Source organism: Bison bison, unplaced genomic scaffold (assembly GCF_000754665.1).
Source record: "Bison bison bison isolate TAMUID 2011002044 unplaced genomic scaffold, Bison_UMD1.0 scf7180017864142, whole genome shotgun sequence".
Classification (NCBI taxonomy): domain Eukaryota; kingdom Metazoa; phylum Chordata; class Mammalia; order Artiodactyla; family Bovidae; genus Bison; species Bison bison.
Window position 1 is genome coordinate 603,817 of NW_011494714.1, and position 21,741 is coordinate 625,557.

The window sequence follows — 21,741 nt, forward strand, 5'->3', positions numbered from 1 at the left end:
TTCCTGGGAAGAGAGAAGCCAACGCTGCGGGTGGGTAGAGAAGCACTCGGCGCCTCCGGGAGGGGACTGCGCCCGCCCCATCTGAGTCCCGAAGCACGGCCAGACCAGGTACGCGCTCCGTCTTCGACGGGGTCCAGGAGGCTGGAGCCTGAGAGTGTATGTGTATCTGGGGGCTTGTGGGGGGCCCCCTTCTCCAAATCGCGGAGGGGAGCGCGGAGATACTGGGTGGGGCGGAGGCCGGCGTGTGTAACTGTAGAGGGTTGCGGAGGTGGAATGGAAGGGTTGGGGGGTCACGGCTGACTGAGAGTTTCGGGCGGTCCGGTCGAGGTTGCGGAGGAGGCGCCCCCTCGTATACTGAAGACTTCGGCCGATGTGGACCTGGAGTTTGCCACCTGGAGGGTTATCTCTGAAAGAGGGGGGCATCCTCTGGGTCCAAAAGGAGAGCCCGGACCCTGGCGGGGTAGATGGGGCAATCGCATACTTCCATTGCCCGACTCTTCTGCCCACCTCGCTGGGATAGAGCCCGGCTTCTAGGGTTGTGGGGGTTGTGAGTCGGCTGGGCACCGCGGGGAGCCGCCCTTGGCAGAGCTAGGGCAGTAGAGTGGGTTAGGAGACCTCCCTCCTCACAACTTCCGTGCGCTTCCCCCACTTCTTCCTTTACTGCTCTCTAGCCCCAGTATCTTTACAGGAGCGGTCCCTCACTCCCCAAGTGGTGCAAGCATCACAGAGTAAAAGAAAGAGGGTGGAACTGGGTTTGTTTCCCATAAATGATGCTTCGAATGTTTGGGAAGTGCCAGATTGACATAGTCAACCAAGTCTCCTAGATCAGTATTAAGTCTGGTCTGAATTTTAGAAAAGTGCAAGCCTGAAAAGCACCAACCTAGAGTCTAGTCTGGCATATCCTTGTTTAGTAGGTATGCATGTTTATAACAAACAGAGTTGGGGGACCTTCAAAACATAGAGGTCTAAGCGAGACATGTTGAGGCAAGCCTTTGCCAACATCTTTCTTACCTGCCAGTTAGCTTGCCCTAGTTTAAATGAAGCAGAAAGATCCTCTTCATTTATATTTCGATCAGAGACTGAATTGTAGGTTCTTTGTGGTTATAGATGTATCAGAATAGATACGTGAACGTTCAAAGAGAGAGAGAGACAAGGTTCCCTGCTTTTGAGCCTATCTCTTAATCTTTTAAGGAGATAATTGTGGTCAAGTGGAAGTATTGGCTTTGAGGTTAGGCAAATCTGGGATTGAACCAGGACTGCCTCTGGATAGTTGCTGACCTTGGGTTAAGTCATGGAACCTAGCAGAGATTCAGTTTCTCCATATGTAATATGAGTTAGAATTCTAATCAGTTTTATAAAAGGAGGGGTTAATGTATTTAAATAATAGCTTTAAATGAAAGCACCTTCCATTTGAAAGATGAATTATGAATAATCTTACACAGTCTGGGCAGCCCAGTTTTGTGGAATGAGGTTTGAGATAGGAGAAGAACTGGATGATGTTCCAAATCATGTATACACAGCAGGACTTTGATTAGCTTCTAGATATTGATCATAAGTAGCGTGAAACTCAGTTGTTAGTAGTTTCTTAAAACTCTGAAAAATAAAGCAGAATGTGTGCATTAACTGAAATAACCAAGAATGTTTCAGAGGTTTTTTTTTTTCAGATTTGTGATGTGTATAGTATGGATTGATAAGTAAAACATTGTAAAATTTATAATGTATATAAATCTTAATTAACATCACATATTTCTGGAGAGAATTAAAATTGGGGCATAAAATAGAAAGTAGTTGTAATTTTAAGAATAAAATCAACACAAGGAGCCATGACTCATTTTGGAGTTAAACTGTTTGCAAAACTTAGATATGTGTAATATATGTAAAATAAGTGAAATGGAATGAAGCTCTGCCCTTAAGTCTTTTGTGATGATGATGTAGAAATATATCTCAGAAACATGAAATCTTTGTTAATTTGTTTTGTAGATTTTAAAATGATAGTTAATTTGTAACTTGTTGTATGTCAGATTTTGAGCTCATGTAGTTTGCTTTTTGGTGTAACTTAAAATTAGTAATTTTGAGGGGTGGGGGAGGTTATGCAGAGTGGCCTACAGGATCTTGTTCCCTGTGCATGGGTGTTTAGTGGTGTCGGACTCTTTGTGACCTCATGGACAGTAGCTCTCCAGACTCTGTCCATGGGATTCTCCAGGCAAGAATGCTGGAGTTGTTTGCCATTTCCTCCTCCAGAGGTCTTCCCGACCCAGGGATTGAACTTCATGTCTCCTGCGTTAGCAGGCAGCTTCTTAACGACTGAGCCACCTGGGAAGCCCTTAGTTCCCTGACCAGGGATCAAACTTCTATCCCTGCAGTAAAGTACGAAGTCCTAACTATGGGATCACCAGGGAATTCCTGGTAATTTTTAATTTTTAAATGTACTTTATACTCAACAGATAAATCAAATAACTTGCTTTAATAATAGTTTTTTTGTGTGTGAAAAGTGGTTACAAAATGTGTAATTCAGTATTACTTTTTAGAGAAGTTTATAGGTTTTCCATAATTTTGAGAGAATTTTCAAATATATTTCTTCTTTGTGTTTTTCTTAAACAAAGTTGAATTTTTTTTTTTAAATAAAACTGTCCAGCTATGTTGCATGCTCATTGAGGTAGAAATACTATTTTAAATTTTATCCGTCACTGCAGCTACGTAATAGGCACCCAATAGATATTGGTCAAATTGATAACTGGATGGATATATTTTAAATTATTGATAAGATACTTATACTATTTTTTAAAGAATTGAAATTATGTTTTTACTATCGTCGTGGACTTTTTGTAAGGTTATTCACCTTTCTAAATGGCTTTTCTGAGATTGTAAAGTCTTTACTATATATCTAAACATTTAACGGTTTTCCTGGATCATTATTTTTCAGCATCTTTGAATCTTAAAGTTGAGATCATATTATCTTGCTTTGGTAAAGCCATGAGAAGCTCTCTTTTTTTCTCTATCTTCTCATAAAACTTAAATAATTTATTTTGGTATAAGACATAGGATACTAGCTGTAAAAAGATATATCAGAAATGTGGGCAGTAGTAGAGACTGTTACATGTGATACTTTTCTCAATGACCTTTTCCACTTAAACAATGTATGTGGCCATTCCACGAATGTTTGCAGTTGTCATTTATGGAATTTGCTTGTCAGGAAATCTAAAAATGACTAAACCTTCCTTTAACGTCTGTCTCTTGGATGATCTCAGAAAGCCTTAGGAAAGATGGGGAAGGTTTATATAGCATACTAGAATATATAATGAACAAAGTACAGTTAACTTTATTGGTGTTGCCAAACCAGAAGTGAATTACTGTGGAAGTGTTTCAGAAATGCCAGGCAATGCTTTACTCAAACCAAATGAGTATTCTTCCAGAGCTTGTTTCTATTTTAGAGCTTATTTCTCTTTGGAGCTATGATTTGGTCTCTAGTAAGGATAAATAATCATCGTATACAGAAAAAAAAGGCTGATATCATAGACAGACTTTATTCTCACCAGTCTTGATAGAAACTGCTTCAGTGGCCTCAGATAAATGAAAGTAGATTTTCATGAAAGAACTTTAGAATTTGTGGAAGGATAGTTTTTCTCTATCTAACTTGTCTCTACTCATTTCTGCCTAATATAGAAGCTGGGAAGAAAAAAAAAAAAGAATTTACTTCAAAATTAGCATTTTATGTTTTGTAGGTTAATTATTTGGAGAGCTAAATTGGATTTTGACATTATTGAGATTTTGTTCAAGATGGACTCGGGAAAAAAAATTAAAAGAGATGCCATCTGTTTCAGATTCCTATTCCCTCACCCCTTCATGTTTTGTGGCTTTGAATTCATCAGATTTTTTTTTTTCAAAAATCAAACCCCTCAGTAGATGTAGGTTATATAATTTCAGTTGTATCAGTGAACATGTAGCTAAAAGAACTTGCATTTATATTGAGTTACATAGAAAGATCTCAGAGGTTGGTTAAAAGTAATTGTTATTTCAAACTATCTGAACATTATATACCTTCATACATCTTTGTTATCATTTGCTTAATAAATCATTCTTGTCATTACTGCTTGCCACTTATGGGTGGAAGCTGCTAAAAAAAATGGATTATGGAGATATATAATAAATCCTTTTTTCCCTCTGTTACAACTGGAAGAGAAGCTTCTTCTGGAAGAAGATTTTTTTAATTTACTGATGAATCCACTTAAACTTATTCTTTTTTTCTTTATTTATTTTCCATCTTTTGGCCTCACCTCATGACATGTAGGATCTCTTTTTTTCCCTGATCAGGGATCGAATCCAAGCCCACTGCATTGGAAGCACGGAGTCTTAGCCACTGGATTACCAGGGGACCTCTCTAAATGTATTCTTTTAATAGTGAGTTTTGCCTTGTTGTTTTGGAGAAGGCAATGGCACCCCACTCCAGTACTCTTCTTGCCTGGAAAATGGACGGAGGAGCCTGGTAGGGTGCAGTCCATGGGGTCGCTAAGAGTCGGACACGACTGAGCAACTTCCCTTTCACTTTTCGATTTCATGTATTGGAATAGAAAATGGCAACCCACTCCAGTGTTCTTGCCTGGAGAATCCCAGGGACGGGAGAGACTGGTGGGCTGCCGTCTATGGGGTCGCACAGAGTCGGACACGACTGAAGTGACTCAGCAGCAGCAGCAGCCTTGTTGTTTAGTTGCTAAGTTGTGTCCAACTCTGCGACCCCATGGACTGTGCCAGGCTCCTCTGTCTGTAGGATTTCCCAGGCAAGAATATTGGAGTGGGTTGTCATTTCCTTCTCCAAGGGATCTTCTTGAACCAGGGATTAATCACGCCTCCTGTGTCTTCTGCATTGGCAGGCGAATTCTATACTACTGGGCCACCTGGGAAGCCCATGTGGATGTCCAATTGTTTTATTAAAATATTTTCTATCCTAACATGTTAATGTGGTATTTTTTTAAAAAGACTTTATTTATTTATTTTTGGCCACACAGCATGGGAGATCTTAGTTCCTTTACCAGGGACTGAACCCACACCCCCTGCAGTAGAAGGTTGGAATCTTAACTGCTGAACCACTGGGGAGTCCCAAGACTATTTTTTAGAGCAGTTTTAGGTTCACAGGAAAGTTGAGAGGAAGGTACAGAGATTTCCTATCTACTCTCTGTTCCCACACATGCATAGCCTCCCCCATTATCTATATTCTCTACCCAAGTAGTACATTTGTTATAATTATGAACCTACATTGATACATAATCTCCCAAAGTCCATAGTTTAATTTAGGATTGATTCTTTGTACTGTACATACTATGGGTTTGGAAACATGTGTAGTAACATTTATCCATTGTAATAATATACAGAGTATTTTCAATGCCTGAAAATCCTCTGTGCTCTGCCAATTTATCCCTCCCACCACCCTAATTCTTGGGTAGTTTTTTTCTTTTTTAGAAATAAAATGAATAAAATAATTCCTGGGGGTGGTTTTGAAATGAGATTTTTCTAACATTTTGAGATGTAATTGTTCAGTCTTGAGTTTGCATTTCAGAAAGGTTGATGCTGGGTCATTAGGTGTTAATTGACAGGTGCTGTAATTCTTTGAGATATGTAATGGGGCATTAGGAAATGTGAACTAAATGTACTTTCCACATAGCAATTGCAGGTGGTAAGGAGGCTTGATAAGAGATCTGAGTTGAGGAGTTTTGAACTGTTACTAAAGTTAAGGTCTTTTGCCGCTTGCATTTCATCGTCGTGCAGGTTTTGGCTATACGGACTGCTTTTGGCTGTCCTCTCCTGGGTCATCTTCCTATTGCAGTTGTTGAAGGCCATCCAGAAACCTGAGCTGGCAAAGTCTGAGTAGAAGGGACATCATAGGTGCTGCTGTAGCTGCCTGGTATTTCAAATTCGGATTCAGAGTGGAAATAACTATTTTAAAAGTAATAAAATGCTGTCCTGACGCACTGTTTCTCACATAGCCCAAGTAGTAATTGTTAGAATCCTCTTTCAGTTGGCTTTATAACTGTCCTGTCCTGGTTTTCTAGGACACCTATTTTCCAAAACGCTTTAACCTTAAATTGGTATTGTGACAGCCAAATATTCCAGTCATCTAGACTATGACGCAAAAAATGTGTACGCAAAAAATGTTTAAAAACTCCATGCTTGATGGATTTTGTTTCCTTTTTCACCTAGTTGAATAAAACAGACCTGAGGAACGATCTGTTTGTGTGAAAGCACTTAGGTTTTCCAAAGATAGATGCTCTCCCAATCAATCAATACATAAATAAGCTCGTTTAGCCTTTAATGGGATCCATCTGGTTAATGTTTATGTTTCTTGAGTTTCAGAGATTATGGAATCATAAAGTAAAAGAAAACTTGGAAATGGTCTAGTTAGACTTTCTCATTTTACAGCTGAGATTACTTAAGTATAGAGAGACTGAGACTTGATCTAGATTGTATAGCTGATGAATCACACTGGAACCCAAGTCTCCTGACTTCTATTCCAGTTGTTTCTGATATAATATACCAGTTTGTTCTCTTAATGAAGATAAATGATTTTGTAAGAAGTAAAATTTCCAAGAAATTTAAGTAGACTGTTAAATAACTACAGAATTAAAATTAAGGTATTTAGTTGAAATCCTAAATTAATTAGTTAATTTATGAAGTGTTGAGTTAGTATTTTTAAATACTAGGTGTCACTGGATCTTTAGTTATAAGCAAATTTATTACTTTTCATATTCTAGATAGAAATCAACCAGTTCAAAAATAATGATATTATAGCCTATATTTAGCAAGCACATATTTGACTGCATTAAAATGAATCTTAATGTATTTTTTTCTTTGTGCAGTGGAGATAATCTGTTAATATTTAATGTCATAAAACAACAGTGGAGTTCTACTTTATGTAGTGGTATATTTATAAAACTAGAGTGGAGTGTTATGTAAAACTGAAAGTACAGATTAATTTAATATGCATCTGGTGAATTCAGGGCTTGAAGGATGCACATCTGTTGAGAAAACAAATCATAGAACTATTCAGAGCTTCAGCATCTTTAAATATGTGGGCTTTGATTCTCTTTAACTGTTTTGAAACAGTCTTTAATGGATTTAGAAAAGGCCATTTGCTCTAAGGAAGCAACTATGAAGCCATTTATGATGCTATTAATCATTTTATTATTCTTCACAGCATTTTGATACATTAATTTTTTTTCAGTTTATTTATTGGGGGAGGAAGGAGTTAAATGACTCACAGTAACAAAATAAGTTTGTTGCAGAAATGTATTTAAAAAAGGAGGGAGTATAGTTTCCTGAACTGGATAGAGTAGAAGTATTTAAAGCTCTGAATTTCAGTTTGAATGCACAATCGGTGAGGAAACACTCTGAGTTCCTACTGTGTATTATCATTGTACTAGTATTGTAGTTATGGAGGAGGAAATGGCAACCCACTCCAGTGTTCTTGCCTGGAGAATCCCAGGGATGGGGGAGCCTGGTGGGCTGCCGTCTCTGAGGTCGCACAGAGTCGGACACGACTGAAGTGACTTAGCAGTATTGTAGTTAAGATGGAACTTCAAGATATAATCATTGATCAAGCTTGAGAATGAATTTAAAATGAAAGGTGGAGAGTAACATGATTTCATATGTAACCAAGTGCAAACTTGTTACACTCTAATAGCACTATAGGAATTTGGGGGGGAGAAAATTCAGTGAGCCTTCATTAATTCTGATGGGAAGAAGATTGAAGGTAAAGTAGGGATCTCAACTTTGCTGCTTATTAAAATCACATGGGGACTCTTGTCCCAGGATCAGTTGAACCAGAATCTCAGGGTTGGGACACTCATAGTTTTTTGTTTTGGGGCCGCACTGTGCACCTTGTGGGATCTTAGTTCCCTGACCAGGGATTGAACCTGTGCCGCTGTCCTGAACACTGGACTGCCGGGGAATTCCCCTACTTCTAGTTTTTAAAATCCTCCCCAAGGTGATTGTAATGTGCAGGGGGTGTTGAGAATCACAGGCTTTAAGGATGGGTATGATTTGGATAGTCAGGAAAGTATTTCGGGGCAGCAGAGTTATAGCAGGGTCAGGACGGTTGGGCACACCCTGTAAAACTAATGAAAGTTGTATATTCGGTTTAGGTAATAGGGAGAAATAAGACTAAGGAGGCAGAATGAAAGTATGAAAATGTTAGTCAGTCATGTCTGACTCTTCTCGAGCCCTTGGACTGTAGCCTGCCAGGCACTTCTGTCCATGGAATTCTCCAGGCAAGAATACTGAAGTGGGTTGCCATTTACTCCTCTAGGGGATCTTCTCAACCCAGGGATTGAACCTGGGTCTCCCGCATTGCAGGCAAATTCGTTAACCACCTGAGCCACCAGGGAAGCCCTTAAGGAGGCAGAAGGGTCGTATTTTAAGCAATACTTCTCAAAGTGTAATTCCTCAGCCAACAGCCTCAGAATCACCTGGAAATTCATTATGAAGCAAATTCTGAGGCTCTGCTTGCTACTTGCTGAATTGGAAACTTCAGGAGTAGATTCCAACAATGTTTTTAACAAGCAATCCATATGATTCCAATGTACACTAGAGTTTGAGAACAGCAGTTAACAGAGGCTGATGAAAGGCAGAGAATATTAGATTTGATGTCTAGTAAGTGACACATTGAAGGTTTTTTCAGCTGGGGAGTAACAGGATGTATATATATGCAAGGTAAATCTGATTATGATGTGCATATCCTTTGGACTAAAAGAGGAATGAAGAAAGCCAGTTGAGGAGGTACAGACATAATCTAGTGGATATAATCTGGCAGTGACAGCCTGTCCTAGGAAAATCTTAGTGAAAACACAGAGCAGTAATAATAGTGATGGCAGTTTAGCGTTTGTTATATGATAAGAGTTTGCTCAATGCTTTGGACACATTCTCACAGCAAGCCTCTGAGGTGTAACTGTTATTCCCATTATACAGATCAGAAAGTGAGGCAAAAAAAGGAAGGTTACCACCAGCTTTCACACTGTTGATAAGTGGGAGACGCAGGATGTCAAGCTCAAGTACTTGTGCCTCTTGAAGAAAAAACTTATGGTACCTGGAGACTAACTGGAGTTCAGGAGATAAACAAGGCTCAGAGAAGTTTCAGTCCTTGGTGGCAGATAGCAAGGGGAAGTGACTGTCAGAAGGGAAATAGTCCTTATAGTGAGTACTGGCTAAGTCATTCAGCCCATTTGAAACTATATTGTAAAAGTGATCATGAGAAATAATGGAAATTTTTGTATTGTGCTTTTTAAGTATAAAGTCCAAAGTAAGTTGGGATAGCTGAGTTTCTGAGTTTTGTTTGGTCTTTTTGCTCATGGTGAGTAAGTTTAAAACCTCATTGACAAAAAAAAAAAAAAAACAAACACCTCATTGAGCTTTCAAAAAATATCTTTTAGATTTTAGTGTAGATAAATCTTTGAGTAAATTATACCTGAGAAGCTTTCTGTAAAACCACTCTTCTCTTTCTAGAGAAATATTGTGATTTAGGGAAAGGGTTAGGAACATCTTCAGATAGTTTAAGAAATATTTGTGTTACTTTGTTTTAGTTGGGAAGCAGTCAATATTGATAGTAAAATAACTTGACATGTTTGGGTACTTGTTTTCATAAAAGGTTATCAGTTATTCATCGAGATAAAATTGACATAATATAAAATCAGCCATTTTAAAGTGCACAACTTAGTGGCATTTGCTACATTCAGTGTTGTGCAAACCATAACCTTTATATAGTTTCAAAACATTTACATCATTCCAAAAGGAAAATTCCCAAACCTGTTAAGCAGTTGCTCCCTGGTCCTCTCTCCCTCCAGCCGCTGGCAAACACTCATCGGCCTCCTATTGCCGTGGTTTACCTAGGTTGGGTATTTCATATAAATGGGATCATACGGTATGTTACCTTTTGTGTCTGCTTCTTTCACTTAGCATAACTTTTTCTACATCCATCTATGTTGTAGCATGTATCAGCACTTCATTTCTTTCTAATGACTGGATGATATTCCATTGTATGGATATACCACATTTGTTTATCCATTCATCAGTTGATAGGGGTTTTGGTTGTTTTTACCTTTTGGTTATTGTGAATAGCTCCTGTGAATGCTGACATAAAAGTTTTTGTTTAAATACCTGTTTTCTGTTCTTTGGGATAGGTTCCTAGGAATGGAATTACTGGGTCATATGGTAATCTTGGAAGATCCCCTGGTGGAGGGCACAGCAACCCACTCCAATATTCTTGCCTGGAGAATTCCATGGACAGAGGAGCCTGGTGGGCTACAGTCCATGGGGCGGTAAAGAGTTGGACATGACTGAAGCAACGTAGCACACAAACACACATGATAATCCTACTTTTTATTTTTTGAGGAACCACCACCTGTTTTGTAGTGACTGTACCATTTTACGTTCTCATCAACAATGTCCAAGGGTTCTAATTTCTCTGTATCCTCACTGAAGTTTGTTATTTTATTTATTTATACTTCGTCGTGCAACTTGGAGGATCTTAGTTCCCTGCCTAGGGATTGAACCTGGAGCCATGGTGGTGAAAGGGTTGAGTCTTAACCACGGGACTTCCAGGAATTCCCTGTTTATTTTGTAATTATAGCCATCCTAGTGGGTATAGGTATCTCACTGTGATTTTGATTTGCATTTCCCTCATGGCTAATGGTGAGTATATTTTTTAGAGCCCATTAGCCAGCTGTGTATCGTTTCTGGTCTATGTAAGTCCTTTGCCAATTCTGTTTTTTGGTAGAGTGTACATTTTACTTGTTTATTGTTGTTGTTCAGCTGCTCAGTCATGTTCAGCTCTTTGTGACCCTGTGGTCTGCAGCACGCCAGGTCTCCCTATCCTTCACTACTTTCCAGAGTTTGCTCAAACTCATGTCCATTGAGTTGGTGATGCCATCTAACCATCTTGGCCTCTGTCATCCCCTTCTCCTTCTGCCTTGAATCTTTTCTAGCACGATGGTCTTTTCTATCAAGTCAGCTCTTCTCATCAGGTAGCCAGGACTCATCAGTCCTTCCGGTGAATATTCAGAGTTGATTTCCTTTAGGATTGACTGGATTGATCTCCTTGCAGTCCAAGGGACTTTCAAGAGTCTTCTTTAGCATCACAGTTTGAAGGCATAATTCTTTGGTGCTCAGCCTTCTTTATGGTCCATCTGTTACATCTGTACATAACTACTGGAAAAACCATACCTTTGACTAGATGGACCTTTGTCAGCAAAGTAATGTCTCTGCTTTTCAGTATGCTGTCTAGGTTTGTCATAGCTTTTCTTCCAAGGAGCAAGCGTCTTTTAATTTCATGGCTGCGGTCACCATCTGCAGTGATTTTGGAGCCCAAGAAAATAAAAGTCTCTCACTGTTTCCACTTTTTCCTCCATCTATTTGCCATGAAGTGATGGGACCATATGCCATGATCTCAGATTTTTCAATGTTGAGTTTTAAGCCAACTTTTTCACTCTCTTCTTTCACCTTCCTTCATCAAGAGGCTCTTTAGTTCCTCTTCGCTTTCTACTATAAGGCTGGTGTCATCTACATATCTGAGGTTACTGATATTTCTCCCCTCAATCTTGATTCCAGCTTGAGGTTCATCCAGTCCGGAATTTTGCACGATGTGCTCTGCATATAAGTTAAATAAGCAGGGTGACAATATACAGCCTTGACATAACTCCTTTCCCGATTTTGAACCAGTCTATTTTTCCATGTTCAATTGTAACTGTTACTTCTTGACCTGTATACCGGTTTCTCAGGAGGCAGATAAGGTGGTCTGGTGTTCCCATCTCTTTAAGAATTTTCAAGTTTGTTGTGATCCACATAGCCAAACGCTTTAGCGTAGTCAGTGAAGCAGAAGTATATGTTTGTCTGGAATTTTCTTGCTTTTTCTATGATCCAGTGGATGTTGGCAATTTGATCTCTGGTTCCTCTGCCGTTTCTAAATCCAGCTTGTAAATCTGAAAGTTCTTGGTTCACGTACTGTTACTGTTCACTTGTTTATATAATTGGTCACAGTTCACATTTTAAGTAATTATTAATCAAATAGCACTCTTTTCCTCAATCTTTCATATTTCCTAAGTGACTACTGGTCACATTCACATAATGGTTCCTTCTCTGCCTTTCCTTGCTTTAAAGAAATATTGAGGTAAAAAATATATATATAATAAATTTCTATACAAGGATTCTTGTTTCTTTGCATGCCACATAATCTTTTGTACATTTTGAATATTATGTATTGACTTTAGACATCAGATTCCTCCCCTCCTCAGGGTTTTTTGTTGCTTCTTATTGTGGATTATTGTTAATTTCATTGTTGTTTGTTTAGTGTCTTTTCTAAACTATTTTTGTTATGTATATATTCTTTGTCATGTGTGGTTACTGAAGTCTGTGTTCCATTAACCTTGCGGTCAACTAGTATTTTGACCCAGTTCCCTTTAACACCTGGAGACCATAAACGTATAAAAGAAAAAGAAAAAAATACTGTCCTACTTCTAGTTGGATGGTTCTGTGTTTGGGTACTCTAGTGCTTAGCTGGGCTATTTACAACCCTGCCTTAGCCTTTATTTCCTGTTTGGATGGAGCCTAAGGGTCAGCTAGAGGTGAAAGTCTAGGGTCTTCTTAGTCCTTTTCTGTGTGTGCATTCAGCCTTGGAAATATTTGTGGACTTCTAGATTCCTTGTAAGAGTTTACAAAGCCCGTTTCTCCCCACGTATCTCCTTTCTCAAGCTCTCACTTGCCAGGCTTTTAGCTCTCTGTGTTATCCTGCCTATTTTCCCCTCCCCTGGGCTGCTTGCCCTGGGAGTGCTCCAAGTCAGGCAGAACAAAAGCACCTTCTTGTGCCAGTTTTTGAGGAAGCTGCCAGTCAGGTCATAGTGTTCACTCACGTTTCTTTGAGAGTAAGGCTTGTGTTGCTCCCTTGCACTGTTGGCCTTCAGCAGGTGTGCAGCTGCCATCCTTGCTGCCTTTGTTGCACTGGGGAGTGGGGAATGGTAGGTAGGCAATTAGAAACACCACATTGCTCGCTCACTTCAGTGTAGGCGCTTCTTTCTTTGCTAAGCTTTCTTGGTTGTTGTAATTTTTATTAGATTACACAGGTCTGCAGAAGTTAATTCTGATTTTTTTTCCAGCCTGTGTGTGTGTGTGTGTACATATGTTAATGTGTGTGCAGTGGATGGAGCCCTGGAGTTCCCTACTGTGTCCATTACAATTTTGTCCTTCCCTTGCCGCCCTCCTTTTTCTTCCCACTGAACCTTTTCAAAGCATCTAACTTAAGTTTTTACAGTATTTTTTTTTTCAAGAACTACACCATATATAGAGAGTCACATATGGTTTAAAGACTAGAAGTAAACACTATACCCATCACTCCATCAAAGAAATAAAAATACAACTGGTATCTTAAAAGGTTCTTTTTCTGACCTAGAAGGAATCATTATCTTGAATTCTGTGTTAATTGGATATGCACATAAGTAGGAAAATATCATCCATAGCTAAGAGAAAAATCAGTCAATAGAAATAGACCTAGAAATGCTGAAATGATAGAATTAATACACCAAGACTTTAAAAACAATTATTTTTAAAAGTTTAAGTATTTATATGCAAATGTGAAAATACTTAGGGGAGAAATGGGTATAAGATATGACATAATGAAATAAAATTTTCAAGCTGAAAAATACTTCAGTTGTTGCTTTTAATTCAGCATTTTCAGTTTTTAGTGGGCAGATCATTTAAATAATCTGCCATATTTCTGTTCGCAAAGTTCTGTCCTCCCTTCCCTCCTATCCCCACCCCCGGAGGCTTTTTTTCATCTAATAATTCCCAAGCTGTGCTGTTAAGCTGTTTCATTAATTTTCTTATCATTAACTTTACCCAGTGTCGTAAGTTTAAGAAATTGGAAACAATTTCATCTTAGTTTTAACTTACCAAATGAAGAATGTCAATAATATGGCTTTTTCAGATAATAAAAGATAAAAATGCTGAGATCAAAAAAGGGGCACATAGTGAAGATTATGAATGAAGGCAGTAAGGACTAATATGGTTAAAGAGCTAAGTATTTAGTACAGAAATACTTGAGAATGATTAAATACAGAGTATATATACAGTTTAAAACTGTGCTTACATATTTAATATAAATATATTTTGATTTAAGTTTTTAATATGTGTGATAAATAGTGAATAACATTTTATACTCTTATTGTATATATAGCTATCATTATCTTTTTTCTTGAACTGCACATTTTTAATCATTTTGTGGGTGAGGCTAAGCTGTGCCTTTCTTGTTAGGACAGTACTGACAGCATAAACCTCTTTATGCACTCAGCTGTGATTAAACTAAGGTACTAAAATGCCCCCCGCCCCCCCAATTGCTAAACATGCTTTAAATCTTTCTTAGTTGCCATACTTACCAGTACTGATTTCAGGGCCATTGGGATTTATCTATATGTGGACCAGGTTAGGAAAATGAATTCTTTCTCTTGGTTAAAAATTTAAGTTTTAATTTTTTTCAAACATTTTATGACTTACTTTTGAATAAGTCTCCATTTGTGGTCAACAATATGTGGTTGAGACAAAATTTAGGTTGGGTCACTGTCTTATCTGTGATTAGAATTCTTAATTTTTAGCCCTTAATTCAGTTCTTAGATTTTAGTTCCTCTACCTGAGGCATTCTTCCCTGCTCACAAAAGCTGTGTCCGTTAGGTTTTTTTTTTTTTTTTTTGCATTGGTTTTCTTTTGATATTGACTGAAATATATTAAAGTGTTGTTGGTTGTGTAGGATCAGGTATTTTTCATTTGAGGGAGCTAAACACTGGATCCACTTAATCCTTAATGTAACAATTATCTTGATTCTCCACATTGTTATAAAATCCTGGGTTCAGTGATGACCAGTTACATAGTTGGGAGAATTTAATTTTGGCTTTGAGTAAGTGACCTGGAGAAGGGAATGGCAACTCACTCCAGTATTCTTGCCTGGAGAATTCTGTATATAGAGAAGCTACAGTCCATGGCGTCACAGAGAGTAGGACACAACTGAGCAACACACACACACACACACACACACACACACAGTCTTGACTTGAGAAGACTTGAGAATAGTCTCTGGTATGCTCAGTAAGATGTAATGTAGGCTGTGCACAAAAGTTTTGGTTTTTAAATAGTCACATTACCTTTGTTGGGTGGCAGGAACTTTAATTTTTGAGGACTGTAGTATATATATAGCTTCAGCGTATGTATGATTGCTAGTTTTATAACATTCTAAATCCAGTGTAACTCAGTTGCAATATTTTAAGGTAAAAAGATAAAGTATGATTAATTTTGATATAATATATACTTTTAATCAGTGACTACTTATTTTAATGGAACTTCATTAAACTCTTGGGTTGTTTCCTTGCAAGTATCATTTATAATTTAAACAGTGTTAGGAAGACTTTCTATTATTGTAAGCTTTTTACAGAGATAAAACATTCATTATAAAAAGTAATGATGTTTTGCCATTTTTAACAAAGTGTAAGTGCTTGTAAGTGCTCTATTTTGGTTTATAAATTTGGCAGTTTGTGTATATTCCTTTAAATTCTACTTCTGTATGCTAACATATATATATTTTTTTTAATTCTCTTGTTATAAAATACAGTATGAACTATTTTCCTGTTTAAAAACATTTTTAAACAGTGAAAAAAGTGAAAGTCGCTCAGCTGTGTCTGACTCTTGGTAACCCCATGGAGTATACAGTCCATGGAATTTTCCAGGCCAGAATTCTGGAGTGGGTAGCCTTTCCCTTCTCCAGGGGATCTTCCCAACCCAGGGATTGAACCCAGGTCTCCCGCATTTACTACCTGAGCCACAAGGGAAGCCCTTTTTAAACACCGTCGCAGTATTTTTTCACAGCATTATGGACCAGGCATTTGGTTTTGTTTTTTCAGTTAATTTATGTGTTTATTTCATATGTGAAGGGTTTTTTGTTAATTTATGTGATTATTTCATACGTGAAGGGTTTTTTTTTTTTTTAATTTGAGCAGTGTGGCAAAATTATAAAGAACAAAATAAAACCAAATATAATATTTCCTAGAGAGTATTCATTTCCTAGAGAGTGCATGCATGTGTGCTCAGTTATGTCTGACTCTTGGCAATGACGTGGACTGTAGCTCTAGAGGCTCCTGTTAATCATTATTTTCAGATAAAGTTTCTTTCCATTTTTTTCTGTGATTATATGAAAGGAGACAGAGATACATGTATAATGTATGTTTTAAGTAATACAGTTAATAGTATTCTTTCTTCACTTATTGTTGAGAAAATTGTTCCATATTATTAAATCATTAATGGCTGTAAAACACCCAAATTAACTACACTTCTGTTGTTTTTACGTTATTTCAGATGTCTGCTCCTATAAATTCTGAAATATTTCCTTAGGAAACTTCATTCCTTAGGGTTTGATTGATGGATGTTATTATTTATTCCTGAAGAGTCAATAAATGAACATTTTAGAATCAGTCTTTTGGAAAGGTGGTACAGTCCCCTCAGCAAGGCATGAGAGCTTATTACTCTGGACTTACCTAATGTGGGGCATCACAATTTTGTATCATTACCATTTTCATAGATGAAAAATGTTATTTTTGTATAGCATTTTTAATTAATGTGTGCTTCATACTTACAATGCATATGAAGTGCCATATAGTTTTTGGAAATCGTGTGTGTTAACTGTAAAAAAATAAGTAGAAATAAAATTTATTTAAAAATAATACAATTTGAGTCACATCAATACTATATTAATTTCTGAAATATTAGCAGTCAATAGAAATTGCCAGGAATGTGCTTTTTCTGGTTTGCATTGTAAGGTGTGTAAGGTTTGAAGTCTGCTAATGAGCCCACCTTGAGTTTTGATGTGGTGTAACTCTTGTGAAGTTCAGAAAAGTGTTGGGTTATAACTACCGAGAATCATTTTCACCCGTGGCTGACAAACATCTGTGGGAAATAGTTTGGTAAGAAATAATTTGATGGAATCAGAGTCATCGAGGCAATGGTTAACCTAACAGAGAGCAAATTGCTTGAGAGGCATTTATATTTGACGTGTTTATTATAGGCTCTTCTTATTTATTTGTATTAGGGATGTACTCAAGATTCCTAGTTAGAAATTGTTCTTTATTAACTTGATTTGTTTTGTGTATTTGAACACATTAAATAGCATTTCTTTTTTTCTTTAATGTTTGGAAATTATTACATTTATAAGTTAAAAGACATTCTTTGGGCTAATCTTCAAACTAGTCTGACTTTTCTAAAACATAATGCAATCTCTTAACAAATTAAAGAACAATGATCATTTTCAGTACACAGATCACATGTCTTTACCCACTGCTCCTGGATCTGCTGCGTTTGACCTGATTATGAAATGAAGGTGGTCCTTTATCTAATCATAGTTTTATGCCTATAGAAACTCTTAATAGTTTTAATTCCCTTAGAAACTTCTTTGTATACATAGCTGAGAACTTGAGTATAGACTAGAAAGTCTGTATTCTTTAAGTGTGAGTCCTAAAATTCATGTAACTTTTCCTAAAAGTGTACTTCTATAGCTTCCAGGAACATAGTCACCACATTTTACTAAGTCACCTCAGATGGTAAAGAATCCACCTGCAATGTGGGAGACCTGGGTTTGATCCCTGGGTCAGGAAGATCCTCTTGATAAAGGAATGGCAACCCACTCCAGTATTCTTGCCTGGAGAATTCTATGGACAGAGGAGCCTGGTGGGCTACAGTCCATGGAGTCAGAAAGAGTCGGACATGACTGAGCGACTAATAGTTTCTTTCACTTGGTTATAGCTCATAGCATATTAAAGGAGGTACATTAAGGGACTTCCCTGGCAGTCCAGTGGTTAAGACACCCTGTTTCCTAGCCAGGGAACTAAGATCTTACATGCTTGGTGGCCAAAATAAGTTTTTAAAAGGAGGCACATTACATGTTAGGGAAGAAAGGTGCTGCTAGAGCTGAACACACCAACTGTGAGAAAGAGACAAAAAATACAGTATTAAAACTTAGTACCCTGGGGCCATTTAGTATAGCAGCATTAGGCTTTACATCGTTAGGGCTAGATGACATAGTTTTTCATAGAAAAATACAGTGGTTATTCTCAGCCATCAAAAAGGTTAAATTCACGTGTCACATGTGTTTGACTGTGCTAAGAGTCCATGGGTGAGAATATGCTCTAAAATTACTTCTTCCTTTTCTTCTCTCCCAATATTTATATCTCATTTCTTTTCCTTATAGTGGCTTTTATTTAAGTATGAAGTATATTTTAATCTTAGTTGTAGGGTTTAAAAAAGTAAACTTTAATTCTCTAGCAGATTCATCTACTCAGGACATAATTTCCTAATGATTATACTAACGAGGGGTGGTTATACTTAAAGAGTGGAGAAGGCAATGGCATCCCACTCCAGTACTCTTGCCTGGAAAATCCCATGGACAGAGGACCCTGGTGGGCTGCAGTCCATGGGGTCGCTAAGAGTCGGACACGACTGAGCGACTTCACTTTCACTTTTCACTTTCATGCATTGGAGAAGGAAATGGCAAGCTACTCCAGTGTTCTTGCCTGGAGAATCCCAGGGACGGGGGAGACTGGTGGGCTTCTGTCTATGGGGTGGCACAGAGTCGGACACGACTAAAGCGACTTAGCAGCAGCAGCAGCATACTTAAAGAGATTTATATCTGCACAAGTATGGTTTGACATACATAACTAGATACATTTATTTTTTAGAAGTATTTGGTTAGGCAGAACTGTGATTGGTCGAGGTATGAGAAAATTAGAAGGTGAAACAAGATAAAGGCTAATTATGGAAAAGAGTGAAAAGGTTAGGTAAGTATGACTGATTGTTGGGAAAGAGAAAATAATTACTCTCAAGATCAGTATGGTAATAATTTTATTCTTGGAATATTCATTAAAAAGAAGTTTTTCATTTTATATTTTAATGTCACATTTTCCCCTAGGCATTTTATAAATATTCTAGACGTTGTCCTTTAGATTTTAAGAGTTAAGGTGTTATATAACTGATTAAAATGATTTTTGATTATTAGTAGGTAGTATAAAAGGAAGAGAGATAAGTGAAACCCAGTTATCTTTTGAGTAACAGCATTTTTCCTATTCTGGAATTTTAAAGCATTGTTTTAGAGTTGGACTTTTATGTAGCCAAATATATAAAATTGATCTAAAATAATTTCACTACACTGACTTAATAATTGAATTTGGCCCAGGCTTGTAGGAGTCCTGTGGGCATGTATATATTCGACTTTTGAGCAGGTTACTAGAGAAGTTAGTTTTAATTAATACTCTACAAAGTAATACTAAAAGACGGATATTTGGGTGGGTGTTTGCTTCTTTCTAGTGGGCTTACCAATTGTTTCTTTTCTCATTATGTTTTTCTTGGCTTTAAAGAAAAAACTTTTTTTTTTTAAAGCTCTTCTTGCTCATTGCTTTTACTGTTCCAAAGTGAAACTCACATGTATGTCTCTTATTTTAGTGTATTGGTATTTAATACAGAGTTAATGGCACTTTTTCTCCTTTGAGGCCAGGAGAGGCTATTTCCTCCTCTACTTCTCTCGAACATTATCTTTGTAGCGTTTTCACTGGATTTCAATTAAGAGGCTGTTTATCAGAGGCTACTACTCCTGCAGATAGACCCAAAAGACAATGGATTCTTGTGACTTCAGTAAGGAATCGTGGGAAGGAAAGGAGAGATTTCTGGGTCTGTCTTCAGTAGTAATAAATAAAAACTCACAAACAAGCCAGAATAAATTCAAGTTTTTTCCCCTAGGATTCTGTTTATTTGTGTGGAGGTGAAAGAAGAACAGGAGAAACTCGTTGGCCTTCTGTGTGGGTATGAGGAAAGGTTGCTCAACAGATTATGGTTATCTTTGCCTACTCATTTTCCTTACCTACTTACCTCCTCCTGTTTTATAGGGAGAACATGGATAAGGGGAAAGAACACTCTGGGTTGCTGCACATCTCTGATCAGTATTGTTTTTCTTTGTTGGTTGTTCTTATTTTACCGGTAAAGGAACTGAGACATAGTCAAAGGTTACTGTTTCCCTTGACTCTTTCTTCGTTGCTTTATTACTGGACCCATTTGTGAGTCCATGTGTTTTGCCCACTCTTGAGTTTGTGAAACTATCCTAAGTTCCTTCTTATAGAGGAGGTGCCTTAAAAAAGTAATCATTTATTGGTTAGTGGTTTCAACCTGATTCCCTTCATCAACTGTTTGCCATAATGGGACTGCACTGGTTTTGATCATAAAATACACTTTTGGCTAATTTTTTGTTTTTTGGTTGTGCTGGGTCTTCGTTGTGGTACACAGTCTCTTCATTGTTGTTCTCAGGCTTTCTCTAGTTGCAGCAAGCAGGGCTACTCTGCTCTCTAGTTGCAGTGTGTGGGCTTCTCCTTGCTGTGGCTTCTCTGGTTGTAGAACACAGGCTCTAGAGCATGTGGGCTTCTGTAGTTGTGGTTCATGGACTCAGTAGTTGTGACACACAGGCTTAGTTGCTCCACAGCATTTGGGATCTTAGTTCCCAGGCCAGAGATTGAACCCTTGTCTCTTGCATTGGCAGGTGGATTCTTAACCATTGGACCACCAGGGAAGTCCTCTGGCTGATTTTTGACAACCATAATGAGTGGGATGTCTTTCTATATCTTTGAAATGAAAACTTTAGCATGACATATATTATAATGCGGAGAAGGCAATGGCACCCCACTCCAGTACTCTTGCCTGGAAAATCCCATGGACGGAGGAGCCTGGTAGGCTACAGTTTATGGGATCACTAAGAGTCGGACATGACTGAGTGACTTCACTTTCACGCATTGGAGAAGGAAATGGCACCCCACTCCAGTACTCTTGCCTGGAAACTCCCATGGACAAAGGAACCTGGTGGGCTGCAGTCCATGGGGTCGCTGAGTCAGACATGACAGCGACTTCACTTTCACTTTTCACTTTCATGCATTGGAGAAGGAAATGGCAACCCACTCCAGTGTTCTTGCCTGGAGAATCCCAGGGACGGGGGAGCCTGGTGAGCTACTGACTATGGGGTCATCACACAGAGTCGGACACGATTGAAGTGACTTAGCATAGCATAGCATATTATAATGACTGTTAACTTTGGCTGCTCATTGAAATTTACCAACATTCTGAAACAACTTCATGAGAGAATTGGCTGATGGGAGTTAAGTAGCATTTTTGTATGAACAGTTTTTCAACCAAGGATGGTTGTACTCATTTTGTTGCACAAGTAATGTAATAAAAATAATTAAAAATGAAAAGAAAGTGGAAATTTCACCATCCTAACAGAAACTGTTTATTTTCCATTCTTGTGTTTGACTGTAAAGATAATTTTTATTATTAATGTCATAAATACATATTTATAGTCTGTAAAGCCATATTTTAAACACTAGGGATATTGTTTTAAACACTTGGAAACGTTTTAGGGGTCTGGGAAAGACTGGAAGGTTATGCTTCCTTATAGTTTGATAAAGGACAACCCTTAGGAAGGAACTTTGAAAGAGTGGAAGAGGAAATTTAAGGAAATGAAAGGTAAGGTATACTTTTAGAACCTTAGTGTAACATAGCACTGCCTTGCCATGCCGGGGGCTCAGGTTTGATCCCTTGTTGGGGAACTAAGATCCCACATGCTGTGAAGCAGCCAAGTCTGCCACTGTAGCTCCTGAGCCCACGTGTTCTGGGAGCCTGTGCTGTAACTGCTGAGCCTGTGAG

At 38.0% G+C, this 21,741-nt stretch overlaps 1 protein-coding gene across 7 annotated transcripts in view; it reads left to right on the forward strand.

Annotated features, from left to right (window-relative positions):
- Positions 1 to 6: 6 nt before the first annotated feature.
- Positions 7 to 21,741, forward strand: part of CSNK1G1 (casein kinase 1, gamma 1) — a 156,817-nt gene continuing 135,082 nt past the window's right edge. For 6 of the 7 annotated variants that reach the window (XM_010840195.1, XM_010840194.1, XM_010840198.1 and 3 more), the window contains exon 1: positions 7 to 108. The gene's annotated coding sequence lies outside the window, so the exon portion shown is untranslated. Of the gene's footprint in view, positions 157 to 21,741 lie in introns of all 7 variants that reach the window. The other variant, XM_010840196.1, reaches the window with a different exon arrangement.